We start from the raw sequence: 16720 nt of genomic DNA on the forward strand, positions 1-16720 counted from the left end.
AAACGGAAACAGGCAAATGAACCAAACATCATAAAATTTCGTAGTGCCATAACAAAGGAAATAAAGAAATTCATAAACAAGCTTCGAGAACATCTCCCTAGTGGTCTGGCAAGAGAACAGAGGACCGACCATTACTAATACTATTGTTTTATTTTCGGAATAAGAAATGGTGCTGTTCAAGATATGGATTTGAGAACTTTGTAGCTATTTAAGTGTTTTAGATTATACTTATCTAACCCCACCCCCATCCCCAACATCTCAAACATGTATTGCTGCCGGGTGGGAACTGTGGCTTAAAACCCTGGACAGATATCGTGGGTCATGCACGACCCAAGGAGTGTTTCAAAAAAACATGTTTTTTTCCCATAAATTATCACCCATGTCGAATGCAGGTGTAATCGACCTGCAGACGGTTAGTATGCTCTCAGGTTTGATGGTGAGCAGACATGCCAGCCCATCTCTTCAGTGCATCCCTATTTTCTGAGGAACCACTTGGGTCAAGGACGACCCACATCTTAGTAGAAAGGTTAGTGATCGAAAATCAAAGTTATTACATAACAGTTTCTCAATGAACAGTGTGTATAGTCATGTGACTTTGTTGTGTTGGAAAGTCAAGCTGGGTCCTATATCTAAGTGATACACCACAAACCGAGTGGCAGAGATGCCACATACCGCCATATTGTCCAATTTGCTTCGAGTGCCACTTTTTGCATTTTTTGCAGAAAGCAGTTTTTAGATAAACATCAGATATTGAGTATTATTCATTCTAATCGTGCTATGTACTGTTGGAATATGTCGGAGGATGATGTTACTATAAAATGAATGCGTTTGTGAATGCATTATCATGTCGTAAATGCGCTCAAGGTCACGTGACCTTGTAGTGCCAATTTCTGTGTTTTTTTTGCGAATAGCAAAGTTATTACGTAGCCAATTCATGTCGGACTGTGTGCATAATAGCTAATTATTGTATTTTTTTTATATTGTAAATTGTTTCGGGATGTTTATGGGTCACGTGAGCAACTCTGGGAGCGGCTGAGATGCCATATAGCAGAAATATTGTCTAATTTCTTTCGAGTGTAATTTTTTGAAGTTTTTGCAAAAAGCAAAGTTTTTAGGTAAATGTCAGATACTGAGTATTGTTCATTTCAATCGTATTTTGTACTGTTGGAATATGTCGGAGGATGATGTTTCAATAAAATGAATGCCTTTGTGAATGCCTGCCACTTACGTACGACCTACGATATGCCCTTATGGTCACGTGACATTCAAGTGCTAATTTCTGTGTTTTTTTGCGAAGAGCAAAGTTATTACGTAGCCGATACGTGTAGGACTGTGGCATAATAGCTAATTAGTATAGTTTTTTATATTGGGAAATGTTTTACTATGTGCGTAATCATGTATGGGAGACGTTTTACTTCGTATGCTGTTTGCAGCAAACGTGTGCGCGACCTTGGTAGTGGCTGAGGTGCCATATCGCCAATAATCCATGCGTCTTTGAATGCCCCCTTTTTTTATATATATATATGAAAAAAGCAAAATTATTAGGTAAACGTAGCATATTGAAATTGAACAGTGTTCATGCTAGTAGTGTTGTTCATGTCAGTATAGTTTTGTTCATGCTAGTATAAATGTTTATAGTGGAATATGTTGGAGGTTGGCGCGTTGTATGCGAAGATTCAGTTTACCTTCTTTTCCGAGTGCTCATTTCTAATGTTTTGCCCCCCCCCCTCTCTCTCTCTCTCTCTCTCTCTCTCTCTCTCTCTCTCTCTCATGCCTCTTTGATCCTTTATGATTAGTGTTTCGTACATTCGTGGGTCTCTCTCTCTCTCTCTCTCTCTCTCTCTCTCAGCCTCTTTGATCCTTCATGATTAGTGTTTCGTATATTCGTGGGTCTCTCTCTCTCTCTCTCTCTTTGTTTTGGTGTTTCACATATTTCTGGGCTCTCTCTCACACTCTCTCTCATCCTTTGTTTTAGTGTTTCGCATATTTCTGGGTCTCTCTCTCGCTCACTCTCTCTCTCTCTAATGCCTCTTTGATCCTTTGTTTGTTTCGTATATTTGTGGGTCTCTCTCTCTCTCATCCTTTGTTTTAGTGTTTCGCATATCTCTCTCTCTCTCTCTCTCTCTCTCTCTCTCTCGTCTTCTTCGCTCTCTCTGTAGCCATGAATCATAATCAAATAAATAACCAACCAAGTAATAAAATCCAAAATAAGAAAGAAACAAATAAAGAGAGAAATCAAGAATATCAGGTAAAAGAGAAAAGCAAACCACCAATGAGATATGCAGAGGTGTCAGCAAAAAATTTCAAAGCATCAGCTCCGAAATTCTACTCAAGAGATAATAACTGTATTTATTATGCAAGAGGATATTGCAGAAACGGAGAAAATTGCAGATTCAGACACAAAATGAATAATTATGATGAAGGAAGATCAAATATTATGGAAAAGTTGGATTTTTTAATGTCAGAATTTCTGGAAATGAAAAAAAGAACAACATACCAGAACAGGAAAGAGACATGGGAAAATCCTTATTACTACCAATATTGAAATGGAGGAGAAAACACGCAAACCATCATAGTGATGAATGCGCAGGGTTTAGTTACGAGTAACTCAAAAAGAAAAATAGAGTACTTAGAAGAACTAACCCAAAATGGAAAAGAAAATAGATATAATGAATATAAGTGAAACCTGGTATTCCAGAGACTGGGAATGATGATCAAATAAAAGGGTTCCAAACTTATAGATCAGATAGAAAAAATAGGAATCAAGGGGGAACCGCAATATATGGGAAAGACAAAAAACAAGGAAAAATATATGAGAAATATAGTAACTCAGAATGTGAACTAATAGCGGTAGAATTTGAATCTGAAAAATTGATGAACATAGTAATATATAGACCTCCTAATACTAAAGAGTTTGACTTAATAATTGAAAAATTGGATGATATATGTAGAAATCACAAGGACTGGACTATTCTCCTATCTGGTGACTTCAACTTTCCTTTCGTAGAATGGAAAGAATGAATAGGAGACTGTGGTTGTACTTATACATATAAAAAAGAGAGTAATAGTAGTGCAGAAGATAAGAGGCAATTTGAAAAGCTATTAGATATGCTACTAGAATACAACATTCAACAAATAAATCACCTGCCAACAAGAAAGGAAAATTTTTTAGACCAAGTATTGTGAACGATGTGAATTATGTTAAAGAAATAATAGTTTATAATGCGAGTATTTCAGATCATAATGTCATAGAATTAACAGTTCATTCAAAGCAAGTGAAAAATAGATAACAGTTCATTCCAAAGCAAGTGAAAATAGAGATAAGCAAGAAATGAAAAAGTGGGAAGGATATGGAAAAAAATACAACCTTCTACAGTTAAAAATATTAAAAAATGGTCAGGAAAATTAATGAAGAATTAAACAAAGATTGGGATAACATTTTCGTAAGTGATTGAACATAAGAATGACTAAGGGTAAATACGGAGATATTATATAAGATATTGGAGAAAATAGTGGATAAATATATACCGAAGAAGAAAAGTAAACATCATTCATGCATACCAAGAGACAGAAGGATCTTGTTCCAGAAAATCAGAAAGTGGAAAAAAGGTCTTGCAAAGAAAAAAATGCATGGAAATTTATAGAACTAAAAAGTAAGATAGAAAATGCAGAACAAAAGATTATACAATCAAAAGAAAATGAAAAACGGGACTTGGAAGAAAAAACCCTATTAAATATCAAGCAAAACCCCAAACTATTATACTCATCTGCGAAGAAGATGAATAAAAGAATAGAAATAGGCCCTCTGAGAATTGAAGGGAGATTAAAGAATGAAAAAAAGGAATTTGCAACATACTGGCAGACGATATAAGAGAGAATTCACCCCTAGAATAGATAATGAAGATAATGATATAGAAGTAAGGGACGAAAATAGTGAATATTTAGCTGACATAGAAATTAATGAAGCTGATATTGTGCAGGCAATTAATGAAATTAAAAATGGAGCTGCTGCAGGGCCGGATGGAGTCCCTGCTATTTTGTTAAAGAAAGTAGTTCATTCTATCGCAAAGCCACTTGCAATATTATTAAGACAAAGTGTAGATACAGGCAAGATTTATGATGAGCACAAATTAGCATATATCACCCCTACTTTCAAAAGTGGATCAAGACTAGAGGCAAGTAACTATAGGCCTGTGAGTCTAACATCACATATTATGAAAGTGTATGAAAGGGTAATGAAGAAAAATATTATGAAACATTTAATAAAAAATAATTTGTTTAATATAGGACAACACGGTTTCGTACCCGGAAAAAGTACACAAACCCAACTGTTAGTCCACCGTGAGAACATATTCAAAAATATGAAAAGCGGAAATGAAAACAGATGTGGTTTATCTAGACTTTGCAAAAGCTTTTGACAAAGTAGACCATAATATATGAGCAAAGAAAATTAGAAAACACAATATCGTAGATAAAGTAGGAAGATGGTTAAAAGAATTTTTACACAACAGAAAACAGATAGTTATTGCAAACGATGAGAAATCGGATGAAACCAAGGTAATATCCGGTGTGCCACAAGTACGGTGCTAGCTGCAATATTGTTTGTTATTATGATTGAAGACATAGACAGTAATGTTAAGGATTCGGTAGCGAGTAGTTTCGCTGATGACACAAGAATAAGTAGAGAAATTACTTGTGATGAAGATAGGAACGCTCTACAAAGAGACCTTAACAAAGTATATGTTTGGGCAGAGGTAAATAGGATGGTATTTAACTCTGATAAATTTGAATCAATAAATTATGGAGACAGAGAAGGAAAGCTATATGCATATAGGGGACCTAATAATGAGACAATCACAAATAAGGAAGCAGTTAAAGACCTTGGTGTGATGATGAATAGGAACATGTTATGCAATGATCAAATAGCCATTCTGTTGGCAAAATGTAAAGCAAAAATGGGAATGTTGTTACGGCACTTCAAAACAAGAAAAGCTGAACACATGATTATGCTTTATAAAACATATGTTCGTAGTCCACTTGAATATTGCAATATGATATGGTACCCCACACTATCAAAAGGATATTGCACAAATAGAGAGTGTACAAAAGGTCCTTTACAGCTAGAATAGAAGTAGTTAAGGACCTAGACTACTGGGAAAGACTACAATCCTTAAAATTATATAGTCTAGAAAGGAGAAGAGAACGCTACATGATAATTCAGGCATGGAAACAGATTGAAGGAATAACAGAAAATATCATGGAACTAAAAATATCAGAAAGAGCAAGCAGAGGTAGATTAATAGTGCCCAAAACTATACCAGGAAAAATAAGGAAAGCACACAGAACATTAATCCACTACGCACCAGCATCGATAATGCAGCGTCTATTCAATGCGTTGCCAGCTCATCTGAGGAATATATCAGGAGTGAGCGTAGATGTGTTTAAGAATAAGCTCGACAAATATCTAAAACTGCATCCCAGACCATCCAAGATTGGAAGATGCAAAATATACCGGAAGATGTACTAGCAACTCTCTGGTAGACATTAGAGGCGCCTCACACTGAGGGACCTGGGGCAACCCGAACGAACTGTAAGGTCTGTAAGGTAAGGTCTCTAAAAATGAATCCATCTCATCTTTGAAAGCTATAGTAAGTAAAGCTCTCTCTCTCTCTCCATATAAATAATTCCATCTCATCTCTGAAAGTTGCAGTAAGTAAAGCTCGCTCTCTCTCTCTCCTTCTCTCTTGTTGTGCGAAAAATAAAATCTCTCCCCCCCCCTCTCTCTCTCTTTTGTTGTGCGTAAACATCTCTCTCTCTCTCTCTCTCTCTTTTGTTGTGCGTAAACACCTGCGTGACCGACCTTGGAAGTGGCTGGGATCCCATATATTGACACTTGATCCATTTCCTTTCGAATGCCCTTTCTGTGTGTGTGTGTGTGTGTGTGTGTGTGTTTTTTTTTTTTTTTTTTAAAGCAAAGTTATATGGTAAACATTGTGAAGAGACAGGGTTCATGCTAGTATAGTTTTGTTTTATTACTGGAATATGTTGGAGGGTGGTGTGTTGTATCCCGTATGTGCCTGGGGTAATGTTTGAGTGCTCATTTTTAATTTTTTTATTTTTTTTTAATTTTTTTTTTTTTTTTTTGAGTTGCTCATTTCTAATTTTTTTTTTCCCGAGTGCTCATTTTTATTTTTTTTTTTTTGAGTGCTCATTTCTAATTTTTTTTTTTTTCTTGTGTCCGAAGTGTGTGCCTCGTACGTAGGTAAGTTACATCATGAAACTTTTTTTACAACTTGTTTGCATAATGCTATAATTTCAATCTTTACAAAATATATATCATCCATTTTTTACCTAAAATACTGTAATAATTAATTTTCATTTTTGTCGATATTTCCAAATGTTCTAAAATATTCCCTTTTCGAAATATTTCTTTTTGATGACTGCAAAATAATTTTCAAACCTCCAGCAAGCCACCATAATAGTTTTATGCAAATCAATGCATAATTAGATAGCTAAGTAACACATTGAAAATGATATTGTTATGATACAATAAAGTTTTTTTATACATAACATACCTGCAGATATATACTTAGTTCTTTAGACTCGTCGTCCCGAACAGAAATTCAAATTTCGCGCCACACGCTACAGGTAGGTCAGGTGTCTACCGTCCTGCCGCTGGGTGGCAGGAATAGGAACCATTCCCGTTTTCTATCAGATTCTTTCTCTCTACCACCAGTCTCCTGCGGGGAGGCTGGGTGGGCCATTAATCGTATATATCTGCAGGTAAGTATGTATAAAACTTTATTGTATCATAACAATATCATTTTTATACATACAACTTACCTGTCAGATATATACTTAGCTGATTGGCACCCTCAGTGGTGGGTAAGAGACAGCTAAATACTGAAATAGACAGGTAACAACATATGTTAGTACAAATAAACCTTGGTTCCTACCTGATTAAGCGAAGACTTCGTATCTACTGCCAGGAGTCTGCTTCGCTTCAAGAGCCTCAGCGAGATAGTGATCTATGGCTAAGAGATCTTGTGGGTCTGCCAATGGGGTCTTATCCACTTACTCGGCAGAGCCTAAATGGCCTTTGTCAATGGGTGCTAATCCACTAATATGACAATACACCTGCTTTAAAAGCATATACGAGGAGCAAAAACATACATCCCGACCACCTGATCCTAACACCTGTGTTAGTTCTAAAGATTGTAAGGATTATCCCCAACTCCTGACAACACCCAAAAACAAAAACTCAACACCACTATATACACACACACACCAGTACCAAAAAAAAATTTTGGTACACCCTTATTTGTCTGATATTCTTCAGTTCCTTCTGACAAAAAGCCACGGTCGCCTGTGCAACGCCTAGTGCCTTTGACAGTCGAAAACCAAGAACATCTCTAACTATAGGGTAATAATTAAGGATCAGTTTTTGCTCCAAGTCCCAGCACCGTATCCGCTGACACAAACGGACCGAGAGAGAAGCACTTCTCATAAAGGTTACCCTGACATCCTCAGTAATGAGATGCAAAAACTGAATTGCATCTCCAATATGTCGCTTCAAGAATATTCTTCAACGACATATTCCTTTGAAAGGCTAGAGACGTAGCAACCGCTCGAACTTCATGAGCTTTAACTCTAAGAAGTTTGAAGGAGTCATCTGGGCAATCATTGTGAGCCTCAGTAATTACACTTCTTACAAAGAAGGATAAGGCGTTCTTAGACATGGGTCTTTTAGGATCTTTCACAGAACACCATAGACCCTGTTGACAACCTCCCAGCTGCTTCTTTTTACTCTGGTAAAATTTAAGGGCCCTTACCAGGCAAAGGGACCTCTCAATCTCTTTGTCTACAAGGTTCGACAGGCCCTTTACCTCAAAGCTCCTGGGCCAGGGCTTTGAAGGATTTTCATTTTTCGCCAGAAATAAAGTCTGGAACGAACAAATGGCAGCCTCTCCTTTAAAACCAACCCTAGAATCAAGAGCGTGTATCTCGCTCGTTCTTTTGGCTGTAGCGAGAGACAACAGAAATAAACATTTTCTCAATGTCTCTGAAGGAGGCAAGGTGTTGAGGTTCGAACCGCTTCGAGGTTAGAAATTTTAGGACTACGTCCAGATTCCAGCTCGGGGTTCTAGGAGTATTGATTTTTGAAGTATCGAAAGATCCTTATTATCAGCTATTTCTAGGCCTCTGTTCCTGATAACAGCTGAAAGCATACTCCTGTACCCTTTTATAGTGGATACGGAAAGATGCGATTCTTCCCTCAAGAAAAGAAGGAATCTGCAATGTTGCTCACAGAGGTATTGGAGGAGGACAGTTTCTTCGATTTACAATATCTCCTAAAGACTTCCCACTTCGATTGATAGACCCGTATAGTTGACGGTCTACGGGCTCTAGCGATAGCCTTTGCAGCTTTTTGAGAAAAGCCTCTCGCTCTGACGAGTCTTTCGATAGTCGAAAGGCAGTCAGAGCGAGATTGGGGAGGTTTTGATGATACCTCTCGAAGTGCGGTTGTCTGAGCAGATCTGCTCTGTTTGGAAGAGATCTGGGGAAGTCCACCGTCCATTCCAGTACCTCTGTGAACCAATCTTGAGCTGGCCAATATGGGGCTATTAGTCATATCCGCATCCCCTTTGAGGCCACGAATTTTCTGATTACTTCGCCCAGAATTTTGAATGGGGGAAAGGCGTATGTATCGAGGCCCGACCAATCTAGTAGAAGGGCGTCAACAGCGAATGCTCTCGGATCTTCTACTGAAGAGCAGAAGATGTCTATCCTTTTGGAGAGGAACGTGGCAAACAGGTCTATGTGAGGTCTACCCCATAGAGCCCAAAGATGTCGACAGACCTCTGAGTGGAGGTCCACTCTGTGGGGAAGGACCTGGTTCCTCCTGCTCAGTCTGTCTGCTCTCACGTTCCTCTCTCCTTGGACAAATCTCGTGAGGAGGATGATGTTTCTCTCCTTTGCCCAAACTAAGAGATCCCTCGCCAGTTTGAAGAGGGAGAACGAATGAGTCCCGCTTTGCTTTCGAATGTATGCCAGAGTGGTGGTGTTGTCCGAGTTGACCTGGACCACCCCGTCTCTCTGACTCTTGATTTCGAAGTACTTGAGGGCAAGGTGTATGGCTATCAATTCTTTGCAGTTGATGTGCCATGACATCCTGCTCGTTGTCCAGGTGCCTGACACTTCTTCGTCCTAGCGGTCGCCACCCCATCCCGTTTCCGAAGCGTCTGAATACAACACTTGGCTTGGGTTCGGCACGGATAAGGACACTCCCTCGTTCTTTTTGAGGGGGGCTAACCACCATCTCAAGTGATTCTTTACCTCGAGAGGTATCTGGAACGAGTTCCGAAAGTTGTCCTGTCTTCCAGTTCCACATACTTTCTTTAAGAAGAACTGCAGGGGGCGAGTATGAAGTCTCCCTAGGGGAAGAACTGTTCCAGCGAGGAAAGAGTTCCTAGAAGGCTCAACCATTCCCTCGCTGAAATTTGTTTGTCTTCCTTAAAGAAGTTTGAGACTTTCATAAAGCCTCGTACGAGTCTTTCCTGCGAAGGAAAAACTCGAAAAACCCGAGAATCCATCTGAATCCCCAGATAAACCAGGTTCTGGCTGAGGATCATCTGAGACTTCTCGAGGTTCACGAGTAATCCTAGAGATCAAATAAAGTCTAAGGTCGTTTTTAGGTCCTCCAAACACTGAGTTTCCGATCTGGCCCTGATTAGCCAGTCGTCTAAGTAAAGGGAGATTTTTTTTATTCCCTTTAAACATGAAGCCGCACTTCGGTCTACATTCTTCATTAGGTTCGTAAAAAACCTGAGGAGCTGTGGATAGGCCGAAACACAAGGCCCTGAACTGAAAAATCTTCCCCTTCATTACGAAACGAAGGTACTTCTTTGACGAGGGATGAATGGGAACATGGAAGTAGGCGTCTTGTAAGTCCAGGGAGACCATCCAATCTCCTGGACGAAGGGGGGCCGACATCACCGATGCAGAAGTCTCCATACAGAACTTCTCTTTTTCTACAAATTGGTTCAGGGCACTTACATCTAGAACCGGTCTCCACCCTCCGGAAGCCTTCGGGACTAGAAAAAGGCGGTTGTAAAATCCCGGAGTGTGTGGATCTAGCACCGGCTCGATGACTCCCTTGTTCCACATTTCCTCTACCATCTGAAGGAGGGTGTTTCTCAGCACAGGGTCCTTGTAACGAGCTGACAGTTCGAGAGGAGTCGACGTCAGGAGAGGTCTGTCCCTGAAGGGGATGCGATATCCCTTTCTCAGAACCGACATCGACCAAGGGTCGGCTCCTCTCTTTGCCCAGGCTTCAGAGTATTCCAGTAGCCTGGCGCCCACAAGTGTTTGGAGGTTCTGTATGCTATTTTCCCTTCTTAAAGGAACGGAAGGCTGATCTTCCTCGCTTGTCGGAGTCTTCTTTTTGAAGGGGGGTCGTGTCTTGGGACCTCCACGAAAGGGCTGTTGTTACGGAAGTGAGACTTTTTTAGCAGCTGTCGTAACTGTTCTGTTCTTCTTTGCCGATTGGACAAGAAGGCCTTGCGTCGCCTCCTCAGTAAGTGAGTGTGATATTTCCTTCACTAACTAAGAAGGGAACAGATGTTCAGATAAAGGAGCGAACAGCAATGCAGTTCTCTGAGAAGGAGAAACAGCCTTGGTCAGAAAAGAACCAAAAACCAAACCCGCTTTCTTCTTAAGTATCCCTGCTCCAAAAGAGGGAAGATTACTTCTCCAGAACCATCCTGGACCGCCTTATCAATACAGGCCAAAATGCTATGAAGCACTTCCGGGCTAAGACTTTCCGATTCTTGAGACTTCTTAGAAATTACCCCAAGGGACCAGTCTAAGAAATTAAAAACCTCCAGCACGTGGAAGAGACCCTTGAGGAGATGATCCAAATCAGACATGCTCCAAGTAGATCGTGCAGAGGATAAGGCTTGTCTCCTAGAAGAGTCTACCAGACTCGAGAAATCCGACTCTGCAGAAGCAGGAAGAGATAGGCCCATATTCTCTCCTGTTTCGTACCAAATGCCTCTTCTACCTGTCAGTCTGGAGGGAGGCATACAGAAGACAGTCTTTCCTAGTTCTTTCTTGGAATTCATCCAAGAACCGAGAGATTGGAGAGCCTTCTTCATTGAAATGGCCGGTTTCATTTTCTAGAAGGCAGAGGACTTATATGGCTTATTGCTCGACAGAGAGACCGAGGCGAAGGCGGAGCGGCAGGGCTCAGCGATTCTCCGTATTCCCTGGAGCAGAAGTGCGGATAAAGTCTTATAATTAGACCAGTCCTTCATTAGCTGGGGCTTCGTCTTCAAAGATATCCTCTCTAGCTCGAGCCCAGCTGAAGGAGAACGATCCCTTGCAACGGACAAACACTCCGTAGGTCGCACATATTATGCATTAGGAGAGCCTCTATTCGGGGAAGGATTGGCGGAAAAACACACTCTACGTTCTTTTGTAAGAGAGCTGGAAGTCCTTTCTATTCTCTTACATGATATCACCGATCTTTCCTTCTGAAGTCCCAAAGAGGAAGATCGCTTCCGAGGAGAAGAACTCTTGGAAGGCGATTCTAGCCTGGAAGGTTCCGCTTCTGTAGAAAGCTCTTCGCGCTCGGAGAGTTCCTCTCGTGCGGAAAATTCCTCTCGTCTGGAAAGTCTCGCTCGTTTGGACTGTTCCACCCTTCCGGAAAAAGATTCCCGTTTGGAAAGTCCCAAGTGTCTTGAAGGCGATCCGCGCTTTGAAGTTCCCGCTCTCTCAGAAGGATCCGAGCGCTTGGAAACTTCCGCTTGAGTGGAATGCTTGGAAAGTTCCGTGCGTCTGGAAGGTTCCGCGCGCCTGGAAAGTTTGGAACGTTCGGAATGTTCCACTCGCCTGGAAGATTCCGCGCGCCTGGATAGTTCCGCGCGTCTTATGGAAAGTTCTTCCACGGGTAAGGAGAGATTGGAACGTCCGCGATGTTCCGAGAGCTTGGAAGGAAACTCTTTGGTACGTTCTGTTACCGTAGAAGATTCCGTGCGCTTGATCATTTCCGAGCGCCTAATAGACTCCTCACCTTTGGAAGGCGCCTCTTGCTCGGAAAAATCCATGGAACGGTCCTTCAGTTCGTCTACTTCTTCGTTCCTGGACATTCTCTCCTCTCTACCGGAAAGTTCTCCTTGCCTGGAAAGGGCTTCTGTCCTAACTGGCGCTTCTCGCCAAGATGGTTCTTCCGGGTCTGAGGATAACCACTCATCTATAGGAGCTCGTTGCTTGGGAGAAGATGGAACAATCTTAGGAACCTCTCGTTTCGAGGGAGGTACCTCTGAGAGCGCCGCGGACCTCTTTATAGGAAGGGAGTTATCTTTCCTACGAGGTTTCTTGGAAAGAACTCCAACCAATGAGGAGATCTGTTCCTGCACTTTTTGTAGGATCTGAGCAGTAGTCGCATCCCTGTCCGTGTCAGAACGAGGGGAGGGAGATCTGGAAGGTGTCTGAGATTCCCTTACAGCACTTGGAGTCAACAAGGTTCTCTTTTTTACTGAAGAAGCCTCTTCAGGAAAGTGTTCTGGACTAGAGTCAAGCGCCGTAGCTTTCCAGCTCCTCTTCAAGGGGCGAGAAAGATTCGTGTCTTTCCACCCTCTTCTAGGTGAAGGAGAGACTGACGACGAAAAACACTCACGAAGGGTGCTTTTCCTGTAGCGATCCCTGGCAGTCTGGGGGCGTAAACAGAAACCTGCCGAAGGGGACGCCTGGACCAGGTGGGGAACCTCTACAACCATTCGTACGGCTTTCGGAACCATTCCTTTCTCCTCTGGGGCCTAGGGAGGCTTGGCAAGAGGTCTAGACTGGAAGCGTTGTAGAGCCGATCAGACGCCCCCTCCACTACACTGGGGACACTCACATCACTGTCCACTGTTAAATCACCACTCTTACCTTCTAATGCCGCCATTTTGACCTGCATTCTATGAAGGGTAGCCTTCAGATCCGCAATTTCCGCTGCTGAATCTGTAGGATTTAAAATGGGTGAAAAGGATTAATTAATGCATCATGGGGAGAAGCTAGAAAGCTAGAAACTAGTTCGCTAGACCTAGATCTACTTCGGCTTTTGGAAGCTTTCCTTAGCCTATCCCTTTCTAGCTTCTTCATATAAGAAGATTCTTCCATTCTTCTGCACTCAGGTTCTCGCACTCCTTACAGGTGTTAGAAAAAGAACATTCATACTTTCTACAACGCCTGCATGCAGTGTGAGGATCTACCGAAGTTTTCGGCATTCTCACCCTGCAGCCCTCATTCACACAGCTCACAACAACACTAGAGTCAGACATTCTTAGAAAAATCCAAAATCAAGTTCAAGAAACGGTCCACAAATAGCGTATGCCAATACAACGATCCAGGTACGTCACCAAACGTCGGTCAAGAAGATCAATTGCGATGAAAAAAGAATTCCAGCCAGGAGGTACCAACAACAATGTTGACAGTACCGGCGACAGAAAGAATCTGATAGAAAACGGGAATGGTTCCTATTCCGCACCCAGCGGGCAGGACGGTAGATCACCTGACCTACCTGTAGCGTGTGGCGCGAAATTTGAATTTCTGTCGGGACAACGGAGTCTAAAGCTAAGTATATATCTGACAGGTAAGTTGAATGTATAAAAATTTCATTCCATTCCTCCATTTCAGGTAGCAAATTTGGCCGTCGCCCATTTACTGTACATATCCATTAGGTAAGTTGCATACCGCAATATATTCTTGTTCTCTATAGAATTTGTGATATTCTGGTAGATTTTCATGCATAAATATCATATCTTATAGTAGTTACAGCCAATTTTATCAGAAATTTTCATGGTAAAACAAGGAGGTCAACAAATGACCTTTACATTAGAGTAAGTTTTTTGGGTCAGATTTTTTTTTTGACAATTGCAAAATAATGTTGAAACATCCAGCAATCCATCATAATAGTCTTATGCAAATCTACGCATAATTAAGTAACTAAATAAAACATTGAAAATTACATTCCATTCCTCCATTTCAGGTAGCAAATTTGGCCGTCGCACTTGTCATGGGTGGGGACCCATTTACTGTACATACATATCCATTAGGTAAGTTGCATACCGCTATATATTCTTGTTCTCTATAGAATTTGTGATATTCTGGTAGATTTTCATGCATAAATATCATATATTATAGTAGTTACAGCCATTTTTATATGAAATTTTCATGGTAAAACAAGGTGGTCAACAAATGACCTTTACATTAGAGTAAGTTTTTTGGGTCAGTTTTTTTTTATGATTGCAAAATAATGTTGAAACATCCAGCAATCCATCATAATTGTCTTATGCAAATCTACGCATAATTAGGTAACTAAATAACATATTGAAAATTACATTCCATTCCTCCATTTCAGGTAGGTGGGTTGGGGCCCATTTACTGTACATATCCATTAGGTAAGTTGCATACCGCTATATATTCTTGTTCTCTATAGAATTTGTGATATTCTGGTAGATTTTCATGCATAAATATCATATCTTATAGTAGTTACAGCCATTTTTATCAGAATTTTTCATGGTAAAACAAGGTCAACAAATGACCTTTACATTAGAGTAAGTTTTTTGGGTCAGTTTTTTTTTTGAAAATTGCAAAATAATGTTGAAACATCCAGCAATCTACCATAATAGTCTTATGCAAATCTACGCATAATTAGGTAACTAAATAACACATTGAAAATTACATTCCATTCCTCCATTTCAGGTAGCAAATTTGGCCGTCGCACTTGTCGTGGGTGGGGGCCCATTTACTGTATATATCCATTAGGTAAGTTGCATACCGCTATATATTCTTGTTCTCTATAGAATTTGTGATATTCTGGTAGATTTTCATGCATAAATATCATATCTTATAGTAGTTACAGCCATTTTTATAAGAAATTTTCATGGTGAAAATAGCAGGTAAAAAAGTGAACTTTAGATTTGGCCCCTAATAAAACAGCGATCATCATCTTTGTCCAAATATTTTTACATAATTACTTTTTAGGATATGACTTTATTCTGTATAAAAATCAGCCACTTGTAATTCCATTTAAGGAAAAAAAAAAAAAAAAAAAAAAAAAAAAAAAAAAAAAAAAAAAATTGAAAATTGCTGTTTTTGGAGGGCCAAAAAAAAAAAAAAAAAAATTTTTTTTAAAAAAAAATCACTTTTTTTTTTTGTTTTTTTTTTTTTTTTTTTTTTTTTTTCTCTTTTCAGATTTTGACCTCTATGGGTCGACACCTTTTCATGGCCTGTGGAGACTTGTAAATTGTAGTTTTGGGAGGAAGGATTCCCTCAATTTATTTTCTTATATAGGTTATTTTGTATTTTTTATAAATATTTCTGTAAATTATTTTTTGTTATATACTTATTTTTTTAAAATATTTGTAATAAATATTAAATTTGTGTATGGGTACTATTTATATCTTCAGTAGTATAGTATTATCTTTAAACTAATTTTAGAAACTATAATGTACAGCAAAAATGAAGTTACTGATTTTTGGCAAATTTTTCTAGACGCTCGGGTCGAGGTTGACCCACGTTACCTTTAAAGGGGTAGAGACACAGCGATACCTGTCCAGGGTTAAGAATAAAAAGTGAACCTTCAAAACTAAAGAAATTTTTTTTCTATATCTTTTTTTTTTTTTGTCAGAGTGAAAAACATAAGCTTGAAACTTTCCCTAAACCTTCCTTGGAGTCTCCTGAACACAGAATGAGCATTGCCAACAGTGTCAGTCTGGCTTTATGTCCGTCAGCAGCTTCCAAAGGGGGTTCAAATTCCCATTTATACCGAGTAAAGAACATATGCCTGAAATTTTCATAAAACATTCCTTGGGACCCCATGAACTCAGAATGACCGAAGCCAAAGCCATCAAATTCATCTCTGGCTTTACACCCGCCAGCAACTCCTGAATCCATCAGAGGTTCAATGTCACATTTTTCAGTGTTAGGAACACTAGGTGGAAATTTTGCCATCCGCTTGAAAAGAATGGATTAAGAGATGTTAGCCTTCTGGTTCTCATTAACTACTATTATAAGAAAAGGCTTTTCAAAATTAATATATTTTAATATTTGTTCACCGAAGGGGAATTTTTTTAGTTGGTGAAAAATTTGCTGGCTTATGGGTGCGAACCACGGAACCAAGAATTCAGGACGTACAGTAAAGCCAGGAGGCTGTGATCAGGGGGTGCAGGTGGCTGGTGCTGGTGTCAGAGCAGCGTTGTCTTGGAAGGACCAATGAGGATGTCTTCTCACTGGAGGGCAGTGAAGGCGGTTTGGTAGGCTGGAACTTCAGGGTTGAAGGCTTGCTCTAGTGCTAGGTCCTTGTAGTCCATGCCTAAGTGCATGGAATTTATTTCAATCTCGAGAGGGTGTCGGCTACAGGGTTCCTCCCGCCAGGGCAACTTGATGGAGCACCTAAACACTGAGAAGGCCGTGAGATGTCATTGCTGTCTTGTGGACCAAGCATCTCCTGCCTTGACTAAGGTGAACAGGACGCCCTCGAACTCATGCAAGTTCATACATCTCGATGACCTGTCCCTTCTTGCCTTCAACCAGACCTCTTTCCCTTGCTGTTGGTATCTAAAGCCTTCTGCCTCTCAAACTCCACCCAAACATATCTGCATGACCAACAGCCTCTTAAATAAAAGTAACCTCTATTGTATCCCATATTCCACACTTCTCTGCTGACGCTCAA

The 16720-nt window shown here is 40.2% G+C and overlaps 2 long non-coding RNA genes across 3 annotated transcripts in view; both read left to right on the top strand.

Moving 5' to 3' along the window:
- Window positions 1-425: 425 nt before the first annotated feature.
- Window positions 426-16720, top strand: part of LOC135206272 (uncharacterized) — a 77931-nt gene continuing 61636 nt past the window's right edge. Inside the window, exon 1 of one of the 2 annotated variants that reach the window (XR_010312721.1) lies at window positions 426-526. This is a non-coding gene — a long non-coding RNA (uncharacterized LOC135206272). The remainder of the gene's footprint in view (window positions 527-16720) is intronic. The other variant, XR_010312720.1, reaches the window with a different exon arrangement.
- LOC135206509 (uncharacterized) lies at window positions 6231-15000 on the top strand. Its single transcript, XR_010312779.1, has 5 exons — window positions 6231-6262; window positions 13681-13724; window positions 14033-14099; window positions 14405-14444; window positions 14749-15000. It is a non-coding gene; the product is annotated as an uncharacterized LOC135206509 (long non-coding RNA).

The sequence above is a fragment of the Macrobrachium nipponense genome, chromosome 11, assembly GCF_015104395.2.
Source record: "Macrobrachium nipponense isolate FS-2020 chromosome 11, ASM1510439v2, whole genome shotgun sequence".
Taxonomy (NCBI): domain Eukaryota; kingdom Metazoa; phylum Arthropoda; class Malacostraca; order Decapoda; family Palaemonidae; genus Macrobrachium; species Macrobrachium nipponense.